Consider the following 7,467-nt stretch of genomic DNA (forward strand, 5'->3'; position numbering starts at 1 on the left):
CAACTTATACTCTTTTACCGAAGCTGCTACAGCTCGATTGGCCAAATACCCTTAGATCCTATTTCGGTGAATTTGACATCTGCCTTGCATTTAACAGATTAGCGGTTTAGCAGTTTTAATTTAGTTTGAGTGAAGGAATTCATTCTATAGCAAAATCCAAAATCGTGAAGAACTCATGAAAGTAAGCTTATTCTCGGATTCCTGAAACTTTAGATTTGCTCTTTCTTTTACTGCAAAGTACAACGTTGAGCAGCACTAATGAGTTGTTTCTATTTTTGGCAGGCTTTACCTTTGAGGATGAAGCAATTTCTGTCTGTGCAAAAGAAATCTTGTTACTGTGCAGAGTGACTTCTCTGAGTAGAGTCGCCTTACTTGTTGCGACTGTGCCGATGTTCGAAGCTGGAGTGCAAAGTTGTTGCTTGAATGGTGTTCGCTGGAGCGTGCGGTAGTGTAAAGTTATACCATTTAAAAGGGTTGAAGAGTGCTCAGTACAGCGGGTGGGTGGAGGTGCAAAGTGACACTATGGCCATAAAAAGAACACCGCTACAAGTGCGCATTGTGCCAGGAAGGGCCCTCGGACGTGTTCCAGTGGACAGTTATTGCTTCTCGGCCTTTTGGCTAAGATCAAGTGTAGTATCTGTTCTTATCAGTTTAATGTCTGATATGTCCTCTATGCGAGGACTACATATTAAATGGATTTTTATCAATAGGAGTTGAAAAAGGAGCTTGCTCCGTTCACTCCAAGCATCGACCCGGTACTGCAGTGCCGCTGGGAACGGTGCGCTCTCCTCTGCTCTTGTGAAAAAGCAAACAGCGGTGCAGGATGGAAGTTTCAGGGAGCCCAAGATGAAACTTTGTTTTAATCTGCTGAGAAAAGAGAGTGAATGCGAAGTAGACTTTAACACGGCTCTGGGAGCGAGCCGAGTGCGGGCTAACCAGGAGAATTGCTTGAAAGAAACGCGACACCGAATGAGCGGTCAGAACAAAGCCTCAATACAGTGTTCCTGTGGTGTTTTTATAAAATGCCGTGAAAAAAAAGGTGTGAATGCCCCGTAGAAAACTAAAACTAAAAACTAAAAGGTTCGGCTTTATTTGGTGAAAAGCAGGTGAAGCAAGGTCTGAATGCACAACCTTACATCATCAAAAGCGAGATCAGAGGTTTGGCCATAGTTTGCCAAAAGCGGGTAAGGTGCGAATGACTGACTAAATATCAACAAAAGTGGGGGCGGAGGTCTTCGGATGCAAGTGGGTGTGAATATCCCACCATACAAGTATGGTGGAGAGGAAGCTGTGAATGGCCGACCATAGTTTGCAAAAACCGGGTGAGAAAAGGTGCGAATGTCCAACCATACATGATCAAAACAGGGAGCGGAGGTGTTTGGCTGCGACAAGGTGTGAATGTCCACTCATAATTAATGAAAAGTGGGCAACAAGTAGGTTTGAATGCCCAACCATACATCATCAAAAGCAGGAGTGGATGTGTTCGGCTACAAGAAGGTTTGAATGTCCGAGCATAGTTTGTAAAAAGCGGGTAAGAAAAGGTTCGAATGCTCGAACATACACCATCAAAAGAGGGAGCGGAGGTGTTCCGCTGTAAGACGGTGTGAATTTCCGACCAAAGTTTGTAAAAAGCAGTTAAGAAAAGGTTCAAATATCCAACCAAACATAATCAAAAGAGGGAGCAGAGCTGTTCGACTGCAAGTAGGTGTGAATGTCCACACATAATTCCTGAAAAATGGGTAAGAAAAGGTGCGAATGCCCAACCATACATCATCAAAAGAAGAAATGGATGAGTTCTGCTACAAGAAGGTTTGAATGTCCGACCATAGTTTGTAAAAAGTGGGTAAGAAAAAGTTCGAATGCCCGAACATACACCATCAAAAGAGGGAGCGAAGGTGTTCCGCTGTAAGACGGTGTGAATGTCCGACCATAATTGGTAAAAAGCGGGTAAGAAAAGGTTAAAATACCCGACTGTACACAATCAATAGTGGGAGCGGAGTTGTTCGGCTACAAGAAGGTGTGAAAGTCCGACCATGGTTTGTAAAACGCGGGTAAGAAAAGGTGCGAATGCCCGACAATGTATGATCAAAAGAGGGAGCGGAGGTGTTCGGCTGCAAGGTCTGAATTTCCAACCATAATTTGTAAACACCGTTGAAGAAAAGCCTCGAAAGCCCGACTATACACCATCAACAGCTGGAGCAGAGGTGTTCAGCTGCAAGAAGGTCTGAATGTCCACCAATAATTACTGAAAAATGGGTAAGAAAAGGTGTGAATGCCCAACTATACATCATCAAAAGCAGAAGTGGATGTGTTCAGCCACAAGAAGGTTTGAATGTCCGACCATAGTTTGTAAAAGGCGGGTAAGAAAAGGTTTGAATGCCCGAACATACACAATCAAAAGAGGGAGCGGAGGTGTTTCGCTGCAAGAAGGTGTGAATGTCCGAGCATAGTTTGTAAAAAGTGGGTAAGAAAAGGTTCGAATGCCAGAACATACACAATCAAAAGAGGGAGCGGAGGTGTTCCGCTGTAAGAAGGTGTGAATGTCCGACCATAGTTGGTAAAAAGCGGGTAAGAAAAGGTTAAAATACCCGACTCTACACAATCAATAGCGGGAGCGGAGTTGTTCGGCTAAAAGAAGGTGTGAAAGTCCGACCATGGTTTGTAAAAAGCGGGTAAGAAAAGGTTTGAATGCCAAAATATACACCATCAAAAGCGGAAGCCGAGGTGTTTGGCTGCAAGTAGGTGTGAATGTCAGATCATAATTTGCAAAAATCTGATGAGAAAGGTGTGAATGACCGACAATAATTGCTGAAAAATGTGTTAGAAAAGGTAAGAATGCCGGACCATTCATCATCAAAAGCGGGAGAAGAGGTGTTCCGCTGTAAGATGGTGCGAATGTCCGACCAAAGTTTGTAAAAAGCAGGTAAGAAAAGGGGCGAATGCCCGAACATACACCATCAAAAGAGGGAGCGGAGGTGTTCCGCTGTAAGATGATGCGAATGTCCGACCATAGTTGGTAAAAAGCGGGTAAGAAAAGGTTCGAATGCCTGAATATATACCATCAAAAGCGGAAGCGGAGGTGTTCGGCTGCAAGAAGGTGTGAACGTCCGACCAAAGTTTGTAAAAAGCAGGTAAGAAAAGGTGCGAATGCCCGAACATACACCATCAAAAGAGGGAGCAGAGCTGATCGACTGCAAGTAGGTGTGAATGTCCACCCATAATTCCTGAAAAATGGGTAAGAAAAGGTGCGAATGCCCAACCATACATCATCAAAAGAAGAAGTGGATGTGTTCTGCTACAAGAAGGTTTGAATGTCCGACCATAGTTTGTAAAAAGTGGGTAAGAAAAAGTTTGAATGCCCGAACATACACCATCAAAAGAGGGAGCGGAGGTGTTCCGCTGTAAGAAGGTGTGAATGTCCGACCATAGTTGGTAAAAAGCGGGTAAGAAAAGGTTAAAATACCCGACTCTACACAATCAATAGCGGGAGCGGAGTTGTTCGGCTAAAAGAAGGTGTGAAAGTCCGACCATGGTTTGTAAAAAGCGGGTAAGAAAAGGTTCAAATGCCAAAATATACACCATCAAAAGCGGAAGCCGAGGTGTTCGGCTGCAAGTAGGTGTGAATGTCAGATCATAATTTGCAAAAAGCTGATGAGAAAGGTGTGAATGACCGACAATAATTGCTGAAAAATGTGTTAGAAAAGGTAAGAATGCCGGACCATTCATCATCAAAAGAGGGAGAAGAGGTGTTCCGCTGTAAGATGGTGCGAATGTCCGACCATAGTTGGTAAAAAGCGGGTAAGAAAAGGTTCGAATGCCCGAATATATACCATCAAAAGCGGAAGCTGAGGTGTTCGGCTGCAAGAAGGTGTCAACGTCCGACCAAAGTTTGTAAAAAGCAGGTAAGAAAAGGTGCGAATGCCCGAACATACACCATCAAAAGAGGGAGCGGAGGTGTTCCGTTGTAAGATGATGCGAATGTCCGACCATAGTTGGTAAAAAGCGGGTAAGAAAAGGTTCGAATGCCCGAATATATACCATCAAAAGCGGAAGCGGAGGTGTTCGGCTGCAAGAAGGTGTGAACGTCCGACCAAAGTTTGTAAAAAGCAGGAAAGAAAAGGTGCGAATGCCCGAACATACACCATCAAAAGTGGGAGCAGAGCTGTTCGACTGCAAGTAGGTGTGAATGTCCACCCATAATTCCTGAAAAATGGGTAAGAAAAGGTGCGAATGCCCAACCATACATCATCAAAAGAAGAAGTGGATGTGTTCTGCTACAAGAAGGTTTGAATGTCCAACCATAGTTTGTAAAAAGTGGGTAAGAAAAAGTTTGAATGCCCGAACATACACCATCAAAAGAGGGAGGGGAGGTGTTCCGCTGTAAGACGGTGTGAATGTCCGACCATAATTGGTAAAAAGCGGGTAAGAAAAGGTTAAAATAGCCGACTATACACAATCAATAGCGGGAGCGGAGTTGTTCGGCTACAAGAAGGTGTGAAAGTCCGACCATGGTTTGTAAAACGCGGGTAAGACAAGGTGCGAATGTCTGACAATGTATGATCAAAAGAGGGAGCGGAGGTGTTCGGCTGCAAGGTCTGAATTTCCAACCATAATTTGTAAACACCGTTGAAGAAAAGCCTCGAAAGCCCGACTATACACCATCAAAAGCGGGAGCAGAGGTGTTCAGCTGCAAGAAGGTCTGAATGTCCATCAATAATTACTGAAAAATGGGTAAGAAAAGGTGTGAATGCCCAACTATACATCATCAAAAGCAGAAGTGGATGTGTTCGGCCACAAGAAGGTTTGAATGTCCGACCATAGTTTGTAAAAGGCGGGTAAGAAAAGGTTCGAATGCCCGAACATACACAATCAAAAGGGGGAGCGGAGGTGTTTCGCTGCAAGAAGGTGTGAATGTCCGAGCATAGTTTGTAAAAAGCCGGTAAGAAAAGGTTCGAATGCCCGAACATACACCATCAAAAGAGGGAGCGGAGGTGTTCCGCCATAAGAAGGTGTGAATGTCCGACCGTAGTTGGTAAAAAGCGGGTAAGAAAAGGTTAAAATGTCCGACTGTACACAATCAATAGCGGGAAGGGATGTGTTCGGCTACAAGAAGGTGTGAATGTCCGAGCATAGTTTGTAAAAAGCGGGTAAGAAAAGGTTTGAATGCCCAAACATACACCATCAAAAGAGGGAGCGGAGGTGTTCGGCTGCAAGAAGGTATGAACGTCCGACCAAAGTTTGTAAAAAGCAGGTAAGAAAAGGTGCGAATGCCCTAACATACACCATCAAAAGAGGGAGCAGAGCTGTTCGACTGCAAGTAGGTGTGAATGTCCACCCATAATTCCTGAAAAATGGGTAAGAAAAGGAGCGAATGCCCAACCATACATCATCAAAAGAAGAAGTGGATGTGTTCTGCTACAAGAAGGTTTGAATGTCCGACCATAGTTTGTAAAAAGTGGGTAAGAAAAAATTTGAATGCCCGAACATACACCATCAAAAGAGGGAGCGGAGGTGTTCCGCTGTAAGATGATGCGCATGTCCGACCATAGTTGGTAAAAAGCGGGTAAGAAAAGGTTCGAATGCCCGAATATATACCATCAAAAGCGGAAGCGGAGGTGTTCGGCTGCAAGAAGGTGTGAACGTCCGACCAAAGTTTGTAAAAAGCAGGAAAGAAAAGGTGCGAATGCCCGAACATACACCATCAAAAGTGGGAGCAGAGCTGTTCGACTGCAAGTAGGTGTGAATGTCCACCCATAATTCCTGAAAAATGGGTAAGAAAAGGTGCGAATGCCCAACCATACATCATCAAAAGAAGAAGTGGATGTGTTCTGCTACAAGAAGGTTTGAATGTCCAACCATAGTTTGTAAAAAGTGGGTAAGAAAAAGTTTGAATGCCCGAACATACACCATCAAAAGAGGGAGGGGAGGTGTTCCGCTGTAAGACGGTGTGAATGTCCGACCATAATTGGTAAAAAGCGGGTAAGAAAAGGTTAAAATAGCCGACTATACACAATCAATAGCGGGAGCGGAGTTGTTCGGCTACAAGAAGGTGTGAAAGTCCGACCATGGTTTGTAAAACGCGGGTAAGACAAGGTGCGAATGTCTGACAATGTATGATCAAAAGAGGGAGCGGAGGTGTTCGGCTGCAAGGTCTGAATTTCCAACCATAATTTGTAAACACCGTTGAAGAAAAGCCTCGAAAGCCCGACTATACACCATCAAAAGCGGGAGCAGAGGTGTTCAGCTGCAAGAAGGTCTGAATGTCCATCAATAATTACTGAAAAATGGGTAAGAAAAGGTGTGAATGCCCAACTATACATCATCAAAAGCAGAAGTGGATGTGTTCGGCCACAAGAAGGTTTGAATGTCCGACCATAGTTTGTAAAAGGCGGGTAAGAAAAGGTTCGAATGCCCGAACATACACAATCAAAAGGGGGAGCGGAGGTGTTTCGCTGCAAGAAGGTGTGAATGTCCGAGCATAGTTTGTAAAAAGCCGGTAAGAAAAGGTTCGAATGCCCGAACTTACACCATCAAAAGAGGGAGCGGAGGTGTTCCGCCATAAGAAGGTGTGAATGTCCGACCGTAGTTGGTAAAAAGCGGGTAAGAAAAGGTTAAAATGTCCGACTGTACACAATCAATAGCGGGAAGGGATGTGTTCGGCTACAAGAAGGTGTGAATGTCCGAGCATAGTTTGTAAAAAGCGGGTAAGAAAAGGTTTGAATGCCCAAACATACACCATCAAAAGAGGGAGCGGAGGTGTTCGGCTGCAAGAAGGTGTGAACGTCCGACCAAAGTTTGTAAAAAGCAGGTAAGAAAAGGTGCGAATGCCCTAACATACACCATCAAAAGAGGGAGCAGAGCTGTTCGACTGCAAGTAGGTGTGAATGTCCACCCATAATTCCTGAAAAATGGGTAAGAAAAGGAGCGAATGCCCAACCATACATCATCAAAAGAAGAAGTGGATGTGTTCTGCTACAAGAAGGTTTGAATGTCCGACCATAGTTTGTAAAAAGTGGGTAAGAAAAAATTTGAATGCCCGAACATACACCATCAAAAGAGGGAGCGGAGGTGTTCCGCTGTAAGATGGTGTGAATGTCCGACCATAATTGGTAAAAAGTGGGTAAGAAAAGGTTAAAATACCCGACTGTACACAATCAATAGCGGGAGCGAATGTGTTCGGCTACAAGAAGGTGTGAAAGTCCGACCATGTTTTGTAAATAGCGGGTAAGACAAGGTGCGAATGCCCGACAATGTATGATCAAAAGAGGGAGCGGAGGTTTTCGGCTGCAAGAAGGTCTGAATGTCCAACCATAATTTGTAAAAACCGGGGAAGAAAAGGCTCGAAAGCCCGACTATACACCATCAAAAGCGGGAGCAGAGGTGTTCAGCTGCAAGAAGGTCTGAATGTCCATCAATAATTGCTAAAAAACATGAAAGAAAATTTTCGAATATCAAACCGCACATGAT

The 7,467-nt window shown here is 44.3% G+C and overlaps 1 non-coding gene across 1 annotated transcript; it reads left to right on the forward strand.

Moving 5' to 3' along the window:
* The first annotated feature begins 598 nt into the window (after positions 1-598).
* On the forward strand, positions 599-789 carry LOC140306458 (U2 spliceosomal RNA). The gene has a single exon (XR_011915763.1). It is a non-coding gene; the product is annotated as a U2 spliceosomal RNA (small nuclear RNA).
* Positions 790-7,467: the final 6,678 nt, after the last annotated feature.

Source organism: Leuresthes tenuis, unplaced genomic scaffold (genome assembly GCF_036924035.1).
Source record: "Leuresthes tenuis unplaced genomic scaffold, fLeuTen1.0.hap1 SCAF_4, whole genome shotgun sequence".
NCBI lineage: Eukaryota > Metazoa > Chordata > Actinopteri > Atheriniformes > Atherinopsidae > Leuresthes > Leuresthes tenuis.